Genomic DNA, 16,784 nt, shown 5'->3' on the forward strand with positions numbered 1-16,784 from the left:
AGTAAGCACAGTGGGTTTTTTACACAGGTTACACAAGGCCTAGCAAAATTGGAAAGAATATATACAGATATATTCTGCCACCTTTGGAGGGTGAAGAACAGAAACCTTTATGGAACTGCCCCCTGCTCTGGTTTACATACAGAAAGCTGTGGCTCTGTTGCTTACACCACCTTCAGCTATCAGAACTACCCTCTCCCTACCAGCTGATGCTCAGTCCAGTTTGCAACACACTTGCACAGGGAAAGAGGCAGGGATGGAGTGGAGAGAAGTCTCACAGGTGTCTCAGGATTCCTGCTTCCTTTCAAAAAAGATGCTTTTTACTCCAGAATTGTTTATTTCACTTACATGTGAATCTGAGTATCTTTACATACTAATCCTCACTGAGGAAATGTCAGCTCCCTCCTGCTTTCTCCAAGATCCAGAGTTCTGTGCTCCTATTGGATTTGTTTTTCAGACTTTGAAGTGACATTTCCTGTCTCTTGGGGCTACATGTCAGACTACATTCATTTTAACACAGAACAATCATTTGCATGACCCTAGCTAGACTCATGTGACAAACTCTGAGGAAAACCATCCAGAAGTTCTATCAAATTCAGAGGTTTATTTGAAGAGGCTAGAATTACCTACCTTACACAAAACTCCAGCTCTGGGACCTGAACCAGGTCTGTGCTCCCATGACCAAACTAAGATGTTTGCAATTAAAAGTGGTGGCCTAGTGAACAAAACAACTTGCCTAAAATCCTGTGTTATATGTGACAACTTGTGTGATTAAGACTCCTTTACTCTCACCTTTTCCAGTCACAAATACCCAAAAACAGAAATAAGAAAAGCATCTTGTACCAAACGAGAAACAAGTAATTAAAAGAAAGGAAAATACCCCATCTGCTAGGAACAAGTGGAGGTTTCACACCCAAACAGTAGCATTTCATGCCAACAGTAGCATTTCTGCAGACTCCCTATATCATACTTAACATTCATTCTCCAGAGTGGGAATTATTGTCTTGAACTGGAACACTCTGTATTGAGGAAGGGACTGAAATGACTCTGGAGAGTAAGATAACAGCCTATCTACAACCTGAGCTCATTTGGTTTAGTTTTCTTCTTTAGAACTTACGGCAGTTTGTCTCCTATGGGGTGTCATAGTTCTGCACTAAAAAATACAAAGATGCTTAATAAAGAGTATTTTGTTTCCTGTCTGTATTTTAGTGTGTAACATGAAAGTGTTGGGATCTCTTATTTTCCTTACAGCCTTCTAAACCTGATGAATTTTGCCTTTATTTCTTAATTCAGTGTTCAGGAATTTTGATACATACAACAAAATCAAATGTAAAAGCAAGTCAGAGGGTATTTTTACCCCTTAAGAAAGAAAATCTGTTATAAATAAAAGGCATTCCTCTCTTGAACAATTCCTGTTAAAGATTATGGTTGACCTCTTCAGGATACTCAGATTTTGACACCCCTGTCCCTCTTTCTGATATACTCTGTTTTGATTCTATGTCAAGAAAATACTCAAAACCACATTTTTAAGTTCAGGCACATGTTTAGTTTCCATATATAATGGAATGATTATAATAAATAAAATACATTAACATAATTCATATATTAGATATTAATAAAAACATTTCATTTCCATAATAAATGAAATTTAAATGGAATAATAATTTTAAGAATTCCTAGATTGTAGGCAATGTTGAAAGCCTTTCTGGAGCAGAAGTGACCCAGGGAATAGGTCAGAAGCTTCTTCTGACCCATTATTAGTCTGAACAGAACAATCTGTAGTATCAGGGTTCCCACAGCAGGAAAAGGGAACTCCCTTGACAGAGCTTCAGTTGCACTATCAATGCCTGTTTCTGGGTGTCTCCCAGAACAGTCTTTGTAAAAACATGTTTGTTTTGGGAGATGAGAACTCATGGTCAAATTAGCCACACATTTAAAGTGTTGTTTTGGGGTGTTTTGTTTTTTTTTGAAGGAAGAGCAGAAACTTCAAGAAGAACTTGGAATTACAGGACAAAATAAATGTATGTCAGCAAATGAAACCATTCCTTCAAACTGTTCTGCAGCTACACAAATTACACCTCATCAGCTATCAGTTTTGTAGGTGGATGCATGTTGGTGAAGCCCTGGCTCATGTACAGGAACACCATGTTTGAACAGGGCCCTGCACTGAGGCTAAAGCCAAATAAATCTGTATTTATGCAAAACCTGCAGAGATGACTCTGGCATGCATTTGTAGGCATGTGAAAAACCTTGTACTACCATCTGACTGTACTTGTTCTTAGACATTGATTAACTAAGCTGTCATATCTTATTAAGAATTACTAAGCCAGTCTCTTCCCCTGTTGCAATATCATTAATATAATCCTTTAGTGTTAGCACTGTATTGATTATTTGTAATAACCCACCCAGTAATTAGCCATTCCACAATTACTTAACTTTCAATTCTCATAAATTCTACCCTTAGCTTAAGTAAATTTAGTAGTTTACCCATGACTTGATACCTTCTTGTCACTAACTGTATATGACTTCACTACCACTAGTAATCATCAACTATTGTTTCAGCCAAGTTAAGTTCCCCTAGAAAGCTTTGTCCATCTTCAGGCTTTTTTCCTGAAAAGGTGTTTAGCATTAGTAAGTAATTGAAAAATTAAAAAGAAAACCTGAAGAATGTAAGGTTGCTCTACAATTTATTTTATAGTGGCTCTAACAAGAACATTCTTATTAATATTGTAACATTAATTATCTAATTGATCTGAAGTGAAAGTTAAAGTAATACCAAGGAATGCACTTTGTTAAGGAAAGCCATGGCCTGGATCACACTAGGGAGGTACTGCCAGGGAGACCCCTCCCCAGTATCCAAAATACTATGTGGAATCTGTTGGCTCCAGCATTTCAGGTAGCTGTGCTCCATGGCCAGGTACAAAGCCCTTTGCCTCAGGATGTTTTTCACAGATACAATCTTTGGCCACAATGGTGATCTAGGCTCTCAGTTTCAGCTTTGTGCAAGCACTGCTCTATCAGAGCTGAAAATGTGGCTTACAGTATTTACAGAGCTCTTTTTTTCCCCTCCAATATCTTAAGCACAAATCTACTCATTAGCTTAAATCAACCTAAGAAGAAAACACAAATATGACTGATAACTTGCTGCTATCTTGCTATAATACTTCTCCACCCTATTATTATGGCTAGCACTCCCAAATGGATGGAATGACCCCTTATCCTAACCCAGACAGCTGGCTAAAGTACAATTGTTCATGGAACCATTATGCTTAATGGCCCAAACTGTGATATATTTAAATAATTAGGGAAATCAAGTCTCAATGTAAGTGCCCACTAAAAATCTGAAACACAGGTATCATCAAGACTTCAGCTAAAATTTTGACAGAAGTAAATGCAAAGTCTTCTATCTGAGATGGAATAACTACATTCAATAGTGGCATGAGCAGCTTTGAAGACATGGATGAAGGGAACCTTTGAGTTGAACACGAAGGAGTGTGTCCTTGCAGCAAAGGTGGGCAACTGCATCCTGAGCTGTTTTAACAAGAGTGTAGTCAGCAGGCCCAGGGAACTGATCATCTCCCCTCTTTGGCATCTGAGAGACTGCAGCTGGAGTACTGCAACCACTTTCTGATTCCTCTGGTCAAGAAATTGACATAGCAGGGTGAATTCAGCCAAGGGCCACCAAGATGGTCAGGGGGCTGGAGCACACCACATAAAAAGGGAGGGATCCTGCTGAGGGAGCAGAATGTGTTCATACTAGAGAAGAGAAAGCACAGGAGACATCTTCATACTCTTAGAGGATATGGAGAAGATGAAGCCAGGCTCTCCTTTGGAGCTGCACAGTAACAGGGCAAGAGGCAACAGACACAAGTTGGAACACAAAAAATTCCAACAGCTACAAGAATATTTTTCTACCACAAAGGTGGTCAAATACTGAAAAACATTACCCAGAAAGGCTGGGCAATTCCTACCCTGCGGGTGTCTGGTACACAACTGGAAAAGTTCCTGAGTAACGTGCTCAGGGACCTAATGTGAACATTTAAATGACCTCCAGAGGTCCTTTCCAACATAAATCACTCTGTGATCAAGGAAACTTTATCACCTTCCACATTCAATTTCTCAAACTGCAGGCTGTGGACCTAACTTTCAGGGGAACTATAAATAAATCCTGTTACAGATCCACCTAATAGAGCCAGTGTAGAATGAAGAAAAAACAGTCCAAACCTGATGTAGCTTTTTTGAACAGGCAACATTGATTTGAATTTGGGGAAGGGTTGCAATTAGCTAGATAACAGAGAACTGCTCATGAGAAGTAAGTCTGTTTTCAGTGCTCATGAGTCAATTCAGTTTAAGTCACGGCTGCATTAATACAATAAACACAATCACATCTTTAATATTTTGCACATCAGGAGATTACATATTAATAAATTAAGTGAGTTGATAGGGAAAGTTAGCAACATCATGTGAAGCCTGACATGTGAGTCAAATATGAGTTAGGAAGAGTCCTGTCCTACCATGTCACTGTCAGGAAAAAGAGCAAATATTTTCAAGCACCTCTGAGAAGAAAAAAGAAATCTAATAAAGCCTGTATATTACTGGTACTGCAGAGAACAACTGTATATGAGCTATAGTCTTGAACTACTCTGAAGGGGTTCAAACATGGAAAAAGTAAAACCCCAGAAAGATCAATGGATTTCAAATTGTCTCAGTACAAGATGTTGATTTATTCTCTGTCAGCTGCAGCTGAGGCAGGACTCTTGGTTCACTGCAAAAGAGACTGACTTAAGTTGCTTTTCAAGTTACATTTCAAGTAAGTATTCTTCTAAACCCATGGGCTGCTCACTAATTATATCTTCAGTCCTACAAAAACACATAATTGCCCATTACTGTATTCAGGAGGAATAGGCAAGTATTTATTATGCACGTGCTTCCAAGTGTTTTCAGGATAAGAGTCCATGGCAAAGTCAATTAAGTATAGGGCTCTACAGTGGTTGGGAAATTATATAGGATAAACAGGTAGAGGATGTTTCTTAAGTGAAGGTGCAATTCTGGGTGTCAGACATGGTCAGAAGCATTGTTGTAATGTATTTGACCTTGTGAACAAACAGAAGAGTTGTTGTAACATATAATTATTAAAGAAAAACATGACACAATTAAACCTCTAACTAATGTCTATTTACACAATATTCACATCCATCCTGAAGAGCACAGGTTTTTCATTTGTGAATTCCTTTCTTCTGTAGTCTTTCTGTTTTGACCACATTCTTATTGTCAGTAATCAATTTCATACCTCGTGTTGCAAAACAAGTATTTTTTTTATGCTGTTGTGCATAACAAATTTCAAAATGGTGATTAATTTAGCTAAAAAAAACCTGCACAGTGACTTCATGCTACATAGGCCAAAACAGACTGTCCAAACATAGGCATCTCATTTGAGACCCCTGTTTGTCTGAAACAACCAAACAGCAACTACAGCACAGGTCCTGTAAGAGACTTGTGCCCTTCTGGTGCATTACCTGGTGGCAAACAGGTTACCCTCTGTCATCTCAGATGGTAAAAGACATTAAATTTAGAAAAACAGATTAAAGATCAAATTCTTACTCTCTAAAGACCTGACTGAGGCTGCTGCATGCTAAATCTTTAGGAGAGCACATGTTGGTTAATACAGTAAGTTCTTGGTTTGTAGGTTATCCTCAGAGTACTCTGCCAACATTTCTACCCTGAGATTCAGCAGCACACCTGCAGTAGGTGTTACTACTACACTGTGGAAGAACTGAGGTTCAGGGGGACTGAAGACCACATTCAGTTTTCCCAAATTATTCTTCTGTCTTTGTGTCCAGCCTTTTCCATGGGAAAAGATTACAGCAAATCATTTACAACACTGTCACTTAGTTGCAGTTTGGATGATGTACGTTTGGCCTTATGTAACTTCCTCCAAGACAGTTGGTTGAAGCCATTAAATTCCTTGGATGGAGTCTTAATGGGGAATTGTTCTGACTGATTTGTAGAAGGCAGTCTGAAGGAGAAAATGTGGACTCTGCAACACACAAGCTTGTGCTTTTGGAATGAAAGCAGGTTGTAGTAGTAACTGAAGGAGCTACTCACTAACAAGGTGAGAATGATTCCAACTTGTCTAGGAGAACATGCTTTCTTCACAACTATTAACCTTAGATAATTAAATACATGGAAACTGACTGTGGGAATAACTGTTAGGCATAAAATGTCTCCAGTTGCTTAACATTTTGTATAGGTGCCTAACCTTAGAGATTTAAAGGAAGTTATCAAAAGAAGCATTTCATTAATTCAAGAGATGAGGTTCATTCTTGTGATTCAGCTTTGTTAGGTACAGCCATTTAGTAAGTAAAATGATACAGTTATGCTCTGAGAGATCAAATTAACAAATGGAAGATACATTCACTTCAACGGACACACAGGTCAAAGACAAGACCTAGGAGAAGTAGAAGGGACATTTACTTAAGTAGGATAGGGGAAGAAAGAAAACTCAAGACTGTACCTGCACACGTGGACATGATGTGATCTTCAGTGGGGCCTGCAGGAAGTAGAATGCAAGGGACCTACTTTGGCACACAGGAAAACAGGACTAAGAGAGAGACTAAATCCAGTGACTGACCAACAGGCTGGGTGCTGTGGACTTCTGGATTCTGATCTTAGATTCATTGCTGACTCACCATGTGGCTGCCAACAAATGACTCCACCTTTATGTTTCAGTTTCTCATGAGCTGGGCGATATTTATCTACTGGTCTCATGGAATGTTGTAAAGATAATTAATAAAGGTTTGGAAAGTACTTTGAAGATGAAAGGCCAAATTCACAGTAATGGTTAGAAGGGCATCGAACTGACTTGCTCATTCCTTTTCAGCAGAAACAGTCTATACTTCAGAAAGCATGCAAAGGGAAAAAATGTCAACACATTTGTTACTGCTGTCTTCTCTCCCCTCTACCTTTTTTCAGCGACTATTACACTGTGTATTTAGCTAATGTTTGAGTCAAGTAAAATAGACCTGTAAGACTGTTTATCAGCTAAACTTAATCATGAGCCCAGCTGATATTCAGATTAGATTCCAAGACTAAATGATGTATAGAGGGCTGTCTTTTATCACCTATCTAGAGAAACATCTGATAAACACTTTTTCAGATACAAATAATAATAATAATAGCTGGTAAGTTATAAAACAGTGACAGATACATTTAGCATTGGTCATTGGCTCTCCGATGTTAGGATCATTTTTAAGGTCTATCTTTGTGCCTTAGCACTGAAGTACACTGCTGATATCAGGTATTTGCTAGGTTTTTATATCATTAAAATAGCTTTTTAAAAATCACCACAAACTATAGGATATATTTATTACAGGATACTTTTGTCCCTGCTCATTGCAAAAGGGTTGGACTAGATGACCTGTGAAGGTCCTTTCCAACCCAAACCATTCTATGAGTCCCTGATTATTTCACCTCATGTCAAAAGCCTACAACATCTTAGCCAGCTTTGTGTTTATTTGGTTGTATCAGACCAGAAGTAGGCTGCTATTCTGGGCTGGTAAAATTCTGGTTACTTCCCTAATGAATGCTCTGCTCAAGTCTGAGGTCTCCCAGCAAGGCAAAACTGTATTAGTTGTTAGTCCATTAATGCCTTATGGGTCAACTGCAATTGTGTGTGACCCACTGTATGGCAACTGCCATAGGTCAGCTGTAATCCCTATCCTGTTTGATGTTCCTCTCTTCTCTATAAGCCTACTTGAAGCTGTGTGTGTCAGGCTTTATATTTGCAATTATTTATACAAGCACAACAACTTGACCTAATTTGGTATTGTTGGATAACACAGGAAAGCTCAGTTGAGAAAATTCATGAGCCATCTCTAAAGAAATTTTGCTAGTAAACTATTCAAACTATGGATTTAATAAATATTTTTAACTATATATTTTGTTCATTGCCAATTGAGATTTGCTGTGTTTGGGTCAAGAACTGCCACTGATTTAAATGAATTCTCATATAATACAGAAAAGAGAACAGTTATTCTGTGTGAATTGGTACATAAAATAGCAGACATACTATATCGATCAAGTAATTAGTCCACTTCTGCTTTTCCTGTACCTAATCAGAGAGTAAACCACTTTCCAGTCTAAGGAGAACAAGAAAACCACTACAAGACCAAAATGCTGAGACAAAAGTTGCTTTTATGGAATAATGCATTTTTAGTGTTGGACAACTGAGTGAAAAATTTATCATGTCTGCAAAGTAAGAAGCAGGAACGTGTGTTCTAATAGCCAATCAAATGACTTGTCCCATTTTCCTTTTCCCAGATCATTTTCAAATGCCAAGCACACACATAGGTTTTGTAAAAAAAGACACCAATAATAATTTAGCAAACAAGATAACAGCTAGTTTAAAAACAAACACAGGCTGTACCACCAAAACCCAACATACACTCAGTAGTTTTCAAGAACACCAGGTATAACATCACTTGAGAAGCTCCAGAAAGTGACATAACATCTAAACAGTCATATCTGAATATGAATGGAAAACAACAGTATTTTTGTGGCTTGAGTGGCTTAACTGAAAATTGGATGGAACCACTGATAATTCACTGCCTGCCTTCTCCTTCCTTACACCAAAATGAAATGATACAGCAGCTTGCTAGTGAGTAATCTTGGATTCACCCTGTCTCTGGCTTTGTCACTGATACAGGGACAGGGTGTCCCTCCAGTGCAGTCTCTAACACCAAGCTAGTTATGGCAGCCCTGAGTTGAGCAGAGGCTACACAGCCTGCCTAGGAATTGGGGTATGTGCTCAGTCAGCCCATGGAAAGCTTTAAGGTGCACACCTACTGATACTGAACACTGCACATGCAACTAACTTCAGGAAAAAACCTATCAATTCTGTGTCACATTTTCCTTTAGGCTTTACCAGCAGCTTGATAGCTGCAGAGGGACAATCCGCCAGTCAAAGTCTATTTTGGTTCTATCACAGATCTTTTGTGTATTGTCAAACAAGTACATATTTTGTCTTAGTTTCCTGGGTTATAAAAAGAGAGATTTTCTAAAGTCTTTTAAACTTGGTAGCTGAATAGTATTCTGCACAGTAAATTAAAAGTCACAGGCAGTGGGGCAGCATTATATTCTATAATTTCCTAATCTAGAGAAGTGATGATTATTTTATATATTTAACAGGGCTACCAAGGGGTTAAATTCATTGATGTCACTCAAGTATTCTGAAATCTGAAAATGAAGGCAGCATTCAAAGGATGTTACCATTAGTTTCACCACTTGCATATTACATAAAGCTTAACTCTCCATAAAGCCAGGGAACAGGAGAAAGGAAAAAGTGATGTTATTGTATGTAGAGTGATATTAGAACAACAACCATTATGAGCTGATAATGGTTTATTAACTGAATGGAACAATGGCCAAGTAATGTTTAGCACCCAGTACCCTATTAGTTCTGACATTATAAATCAGAGATCATAAAAATTAGGTCAGTTCTCTGGGCTAATTGTGTTTGCTTCTTTATTGAGAAATGGTTGTAGAGGAAAAAATGTGTAGTTCAGTTACCTACTGTACTAAAATATGAGGAATTCAGAAGGACTAAAACTCAGTTGAGCTCTTCCCCTACTGGTACCAGTAAAGTTCCTTTGTAGCAGGTTGCTGAGAACTTCTGAAAATCCCAGTGGGAAGTGAGCAGTTTGAAGGATTCACATGTCATGATTTGTTCTTTGGGAGGAAAAGTCAAAGTGTTAACACCTAACATATGTTAACACACCATCCACAGGGCTGGGTGCTCATTGGGTAACAAAGCTATGTACCGGGGCTACCACTATTTCTCCTCACTTATTTGGTTACAAGATACATATATTGTACTGGATATGTTGTCAATAGAAGCTATTTTATTTATAAATATATATATATATATATAAAATATATATATATAGCTAACAACACTAGACTTGTCACACTGAAAACTATTGACCAGCTATTACCCAGTGTGTCTAACCTTACTATAGTTCTCTGAAGGAAACCATGTCCTTACGTAGTCAGAGAATCATAAAACATCAGGTTGAAAGGGACCTCAAGGATCATCTGGTCCAACCCTTCTAATATTATCTCAGCACTCATGTGGAGCTGAGACTTAAAACTTCCAAAATGGGGAAATCTACCACTTCTCCTGAGAGACCATTCCAATGTTTGACTGTTCTCAGAGTGAAAAAATTCCCTCTTGTGTTCAAACAGAATCTTGCCAGGAGCAACTTGTGTCCAACTTGTCTTGTCCATGGGACTCCCTGTAAATAGGGAGTCTCCATTTTCTTTGTAGCTGCCCTTTAAGTACTGAACATCACAGTAAGGTCTCCCCTAAGCCTCCTCTTCTGAAGAACAGACCCAGTCAGTGAAGAAGTGCAGAAGTTCTGACAGACATCACCTCACCTTCCTTGAAGGTCTTCAGAGCCTTCTCACCACCACATCTTTTCCCAATGTGTTTGCCACGGGTTTTCTGATGTGAAACAGCTTTTTGGTGGCCAATCTGCACAAGCACTGTGAGAATAAGTACAGCCATTACAGAAGTGACTGCGCAGCAGCACAGCAAGGAGTGCAACTGCAGGAGCAAAGGATGCTGCTCTATTGAATAGACAAGAGGGGAAGTGCAACTAGTACAATCTGAAATGCAAGATGTGGTTAATCATTAGGAAAAATATGGGAATTAAAGAATGGCTTGAGTGAGAGGATGAAAGTGGCTTGACCAGGTCAAGAAGTTTACTTTATTGCAAACAGTGTGAAAAAAGCATGAAAGATAGGAAAACAGGTTAACTGATCACATATGGTACTATTATCAGTGGGAAAGTGGCCAGGAAATTGAGTAGTTGAATACACAAAAGAAAGTAACAAAAGGCTTTCTGAAAATGAATATGGTAAACACTGCCCTTGTCACTTCACACTTCAGTGTAACTTAGGGAAGTTAAACAGAAATTCTGTTGCAACCTTAGGGACAACTGGTTAGTGCAATCTTTGTACTGGAGACTGGGGCTGAGCAGTGGGTATGGGAAATGGATTTTAGGTAGGATTCCATGCAGATAAAGGACACCTGACACAAGCAGAAGATGTAAGCAGCCTCACTGGAAAGAAAAGCAGTCAAAGGAAGATGTTGTAGGTAAGTATCAGGCCATCCTGGGGCAGGTTTTAGGGGCCTTGTGAGATGATAGACACATTCAAGCTCTTCTTGATCTCAAAGATTTGCATAACAGGACCTTTCAGGTTGGAAAGGACCTCTGGAAGGTCTCTTGTCTAACTTCCTGTTCCAAGCAAGGTCAGCTCTAAGATCAGGTTATTCAAAGTATTATCTACTCTAGTCTTAAAACCTCCAAGGCTGGAGACTGCAAAACCTCCCCAGCCAACCTGTTCCGCTGCTTCACTATCCTCATCTGCATCTTCTTTTATCTCATCCAAGAAATTAATTAATGCTTCCAGTTGCCAAATATTTCTTGTATCTGTTCCTGCTTCATCCTCATTGATACTGGCAACATGGAACTGATTCTGTGCTGCAAACTTTAAAAAAAAAACAAACAAAACCCAACCTTTGTTCAGAGGATTGTAAACTAATGGTTTACAGTCTAATGTCATTCAGCACTGCCATGTTATGAACAGCCTCAGTTCCTGTATGTAAATTCTGTAGGCTAGAAGACTCTGTGCAGTGATTTTAGGAGCTCCCACCTGACTTGAATACAAGCTGAAAACATTCTCACTGTTATTGGTAAAAGGATTTCATCCCGAGGATGTTTTATGAATAAAGAGAAGCAGCTGTGCAAGCACCCCTGCCAAAATAATCAACAAAACAGTAACTAACAGTAACTGGAGAAAGTGGCTGTATATTTTGCACCCTGAGAACTGCGGGGAGTTGGTGAGAGCAACAGCTGCGTTAGTAGTAGTTAGGGAAATAAAGAACAGCAAGATACTTCTTGATACAGATTTTTATTCATCCTGAGGTGTGCATATGTGTCTTCTGAGACAGGGGTCAGGATGGTCATCACCTCAGTGAAACAAAAATCAGCAAGATGGTTTGTTAACCAGACAAAACAATGATAAATGTACACACCCATGTACAGAGGTGTGGCACTCCAGTCTTTCATCAAGTCTCTATTTGCAGGAAAACAGCTTGCTAGATAAAGCTCCTGCAGATCAAGAGCCCTTCAAAAAAACACTCTAAATCTGGCTGGAGTCTCCAGGAAATTTCCTCCAATTAATAATCTTTCCTGTTTAAAGATGGCTTCTTTGGATAAATCTGCAGAGACAACACTGTGCTCAAGGGCTGAACATTGGCCCAATTACAGCACACTCCTCAGACAAAACTCACCATTTTCAGTCAGGATGTTGCAGCTGTTCCCCTGCTGTGCATAAGGGTACTACGCAATCATTTAGGCCGAGAAACGGAGATTACCTCATACTAATGCAGAGCTGGTGAGGATTTTTAAAAATTCTCAGAAGCCAAGTTATAACAAAACATGAAGTAAATAAATACGTGAAGCAACAGCACCCAAGTCAAGCAGGAAGCCTGTGTGATAACTTTAAATATGAAGCATTAAGGGTACAGTCAAACATAAAATCACGGTAACATGGGAAGAAACAGAAACATCCTCAGCTGCTGAGATTACCAATAATATTTAATCTGCTATGGGATGATACAGAAGCTGCTCCATAGGCAGTAAGAACTACTTGATCCAAGTACACATGACTCTGCTTGAAGAGAAATTTTTAAGAATGAAATGTTATGTTGCTAAATAATTTTTCTGTGCATGAGGTAAATACTATTTGGAAATGACTGCCATCTGTTCTGCTACTCAGAAATTGGCAGACATATAATAAACCCTTGCAAAGAGACCTATTTCCTATCTACAGCTATATTATGAAGTCTTATTTTAAAAGAGGAAGTTATTAGAAAGTGATTGAAAGTTAATCATATTAATGCCTAAGCAGAATTCCCTTTGTGTATCTCAGAAGAAACCACAGCAAATGCTACAGTGAAAAAACAAAACCAAAGCAAAACAAAAACTGTTATGCTAAAACACAAATGCAAAAACTTTAGTGAATCCAGTTATTTTTAATTAATTGTGATAACAAATGTAATAAAACCCCTCTAAATATAAGATGATAACCATGAGCTATCATCGTCAACTCCTTATCTTCCCATACAGGAAAACAACTCAGGCTATACTGGCATTTGTCAAACTGGTTGATTACTTAACAGCTAGCAATAGTTAGGTGTAGGGAGGATACTGTGCCGTTTTGTTGTTACTTCTTAAAAGCAACATTTGATACTGGAGCATAAGATCTATCATATTCATTTAAGTATCTGCCATTCTGGCCTTGCTCTGACCCACAGCCAGTACAACTCAGCAGCAGATACACAATTCAGTGCTGCATTTGCACACAACAGCACAGGAGGAGAATTAAAGTTGTACATCAGTTCCTTTCTGACACCTGCTTATAGTCTCATGCATGAGGTTTGGTTCTCCTTGTTCTACTCCACTCTTTGACAAAAAATATCAGTAGTGTTCATATAATTAGTCAATTAAAAAAAAAATCAGCATTTTAGACTAGGAATTTCTGTGGCATTACATTTCACTCGCCAGCTGTGTGCAACATGAGTGGGTTTGGTTCTAAATGTATCACAGCCCCTTCATGCATTTTCTGTTACAAAATTAGATTTAAAAGCAGCAACAAACTCTACCAATGGATGTCTCATTCAACCATCTTGCCAGTTCTAACTAATACTATTGTAAATAAATTCTCCCACATGTCAACTACATAATTCCAGTGAAGTGTTAGATCAGAAAGATAATTAATGTCAACACTGTTAGCAATCATCTTGCCAATCATCTAGCAAGTATTTCCTCATTGTTGCTGTATGCAGGGCCAGAGATTTAGGCAGATTAGATGGGGCAATCTGTGAATAGAAGCTCTGCTAGGAAGAGGCTTAATACTACAAAACCTCCTTCCCCACTCCCCAAATTCACTTCCCTATCTAAACCTTGACTATCAATATTCCCCAGCTTTGTCCTCAGTGTCAGAACATGAGACACACTCACAACTTCGCAATGGTAAGAAAGTGAATTGCCCAGTCACAGAATCAAATCTTCAGCTTTCTTCATCAGCCACATGCATGATGCAGCCATGTCTTCTACTTTATCTCCTATCTCTTCTTCATGTAGAATTTTAAATACACCCTTCTCAACTTCTGAACTGCTTTCTTCAAGATGATTCAGACCTTGCCAATTTTTCCACATTATTCTTGTATGATTTTCCACTAATGATTTCTGTTTTTTAATTTATACTTCTAGTATTTTTATCTCTGCTTCACTGTTTCCTAGGTATGACACTAACTTCAAAATTACTTTTTGTAGAGCTCAACTGCAAACTCCTTATTTGACACTATGGATATATAGGAAACATAGAATTCTAACATATAAGGATATGCTACTAAAATAATTGGAATATCAAGCATTATCATTATCATTATTATTATCTAATACAGTATGATTATGTGCATATATATAAACTGTATTTATGTACTCATAACTTCACCCACTACATTTATACAAGTGAGACATGAAGTTCCATTACAGTTAACAGAAATCCTCCAGCAGCAAGACTTTCAAGACTGTTGCTTATATTCCCTACAGAAATTATACTGCTACCCAAAGAGCTCTTTACCAGATAAGTCCTGCTCAGCTTGCTTTGTAATCAACAGTCATTTGATTCTAATTACCTACAAGAGGAAGGCAGCAGAATTGCCCTTTGTGGACTATTTTTTATTTAAACAAGATACACACCATATTTCCAAGTTCTTATTTTAGAAGAGAAAATTACTTCTATTAGTTAACAATTTTATTTATAGAAAACTAAAACCTCTTTTCCCATTACTGCTCAGAACAAGAAATGCTTTTTATTGTCCAGTATCATGTATGAACAAAATTTTCCAATTTCTCAGTCATACAAATAGGTATTCTCCAAGATGTCAGCTTTTATTAAACAAATAAAGGTAGAGAGGAGGAAGGACACAGTCTGCAGGAGTCTGGTCTAGTGCATGCCTGAAAATAAGTGTGGAAAAGTCTCCTGGCAACACTTTGCCTAAGGAGACAGTAAACAAGGAAGTGTAAGTTACATGGGCAGTAACTGCATGCTGGAGTCTTCATTTCTTATCCAAACATATTTTTAAGGAATCTGTAACTACTGTTAAGGAGCTGTCTCACCCATTTCACTAGCAGACAACCCATGCAAAACTATTTGACTTATTTAACTGATTTTAAAACTTCTTTTTAACACTTTGGATAAAAAGTAAAATTAAAAAAAAAAAAAGTAGTAATCCTATTCTGATTTGTATAAGAATTATTACAGAAAATATTAATTAGAAGGAGGTCATCAGGTATCTTGGTGTAATTTCTGCAGTAGCTGTTTAACTAAGAGAGTAAATCTGATACTTATGAGGGCTGGCTACACAGGCTTTTCAGCTAATATTTGCCAAACCTTCCTGTTCTGCTTTAACTGAATCCAGGATGAATTCTCTAACAGTTTTGTCACTATTCACTTAAATTCAGCTCACCATTAAGCCAGACACAGCCCGTGACAAGTATGTTTGGGGGCTTGGGTGTGGGTTTTTTCCCCCACGGGGACAGATGCCTCAAGAATCCTTGCAGTCCTACTGTCAACATCTTAACCATATTGTTTATGCCTACAGATTGCTTTACATTTTGAATTGCCTTGAGAGCTTCAAGGACTCTCCACAAGAGGATTTTGACCACACAGCCTACAAAAAGTGAAGCCTGAATGCTTGCTTAGGAGGAAGTAGCACAGTGAGCACTCTACATAGCTATAAACCAGGGGCTGAATGCTGATGCATGGACAGTGAGAATGGGGCAGATCAATTTATCAGTCCCTAATTTAACCAAAGTTATGCACAAATTAAAATAGTCTTCAGCAGCCATTTTGGGGATTAATTACTGCTTATTACTTTCTGAATACTATAAGCACACATACTGCAATATAACTTGCTTTGCAGATTATTACTGAAACAAAATTTGCTTGCTTTTACTTTTTACCATACACTTGCACTATAAAACTGCCTCTCCCAGTGTGATAAGTTAAAAGAAGCAAATAAACATTTATTCCTTAAAAATTCTACACCAAAGCTTAGCTGTCCAGCTGTAACAACCAAGAAACAAGTTCCCAGGAGGTTTTGTTACACACTGCACTTGATTTCTCTGAGAAAGTACACACCCTATCCTCCCTGCTTGCCAGACAGCATGGGATAAATCCATCTCATCTTGTTAAAGAAGGCAGTATGATTTCAAAAAACAAAAGAACTGCTACACAGATAACTTTTTTTAGTGTAATCAATGTTTGAAGCTAATGTTTTGGGGTTTTTTTTTCTTGTTTATTCTTTGCATGTTTTTTCCTGGGCTTCATTTATCAAATACAGATGGAGATAGTCTATAGAGTCAGAGGGACCTTTGATCTGACCCCAAGCAGCCACTTGTGTGTTATCTTATGTTCTAACCTCCTTTCCCCCCTGCTTCCAAGGAGTGCCATGTATCAGAAGTAGCAGAATTGTCATTGTACCAATTTGGTCCTGTAATTCTGATATAAGTCCACTGACAGAGTTTTATGACTGAGTTAATACTATTGATTATTTTGGAGCATCACAAGGAAGAGCCATATCCATACACATAGTGAACATCAGAAAAATACACGTTCCTCAAGTACCTTTTTCAGCTTCCATATCAAGGACT

At 38.2% G+C, this 16,784-nt stretch overlaps 1 long non-coding RNA gene across 1 annotated transcript; it reads right to left on the minus strand.

Moving 5' to 3' along the window:
• Nucleotides 1-3,604: 3,604 nt before the first annotated feature.
• Nucleotides 3,605-6,571, minus strand: LOC115598607. Its single transcript, XR_003987770.1, has 2 exons — nucleotides 6,512-6,571; nucleotides 3,605-3,726 (listed from the first exon to the last, which is right to left on the minus strand). It is a non-coding gene; the product is annotated as an uncharacterized LOC115598607 (long non-coding RNA).
• Nucleotides 6,572-16,784: the final 10,213 nt, after the last annotated feature.

The sequence above is a fragment of the Calypte anna genome, chromosome 7 (genome assembly GCF_003957555.1).
Source record: "Calypte anna isolate BGI_N300 chromosome 7, bCalAnn1_v1.p, whole genome shotgun sequence".
NCBI lineage: Eukaryota > Metazoa > Chordata > Aves > Apodiformes > Trochilidae > Calypte > Calypte anna.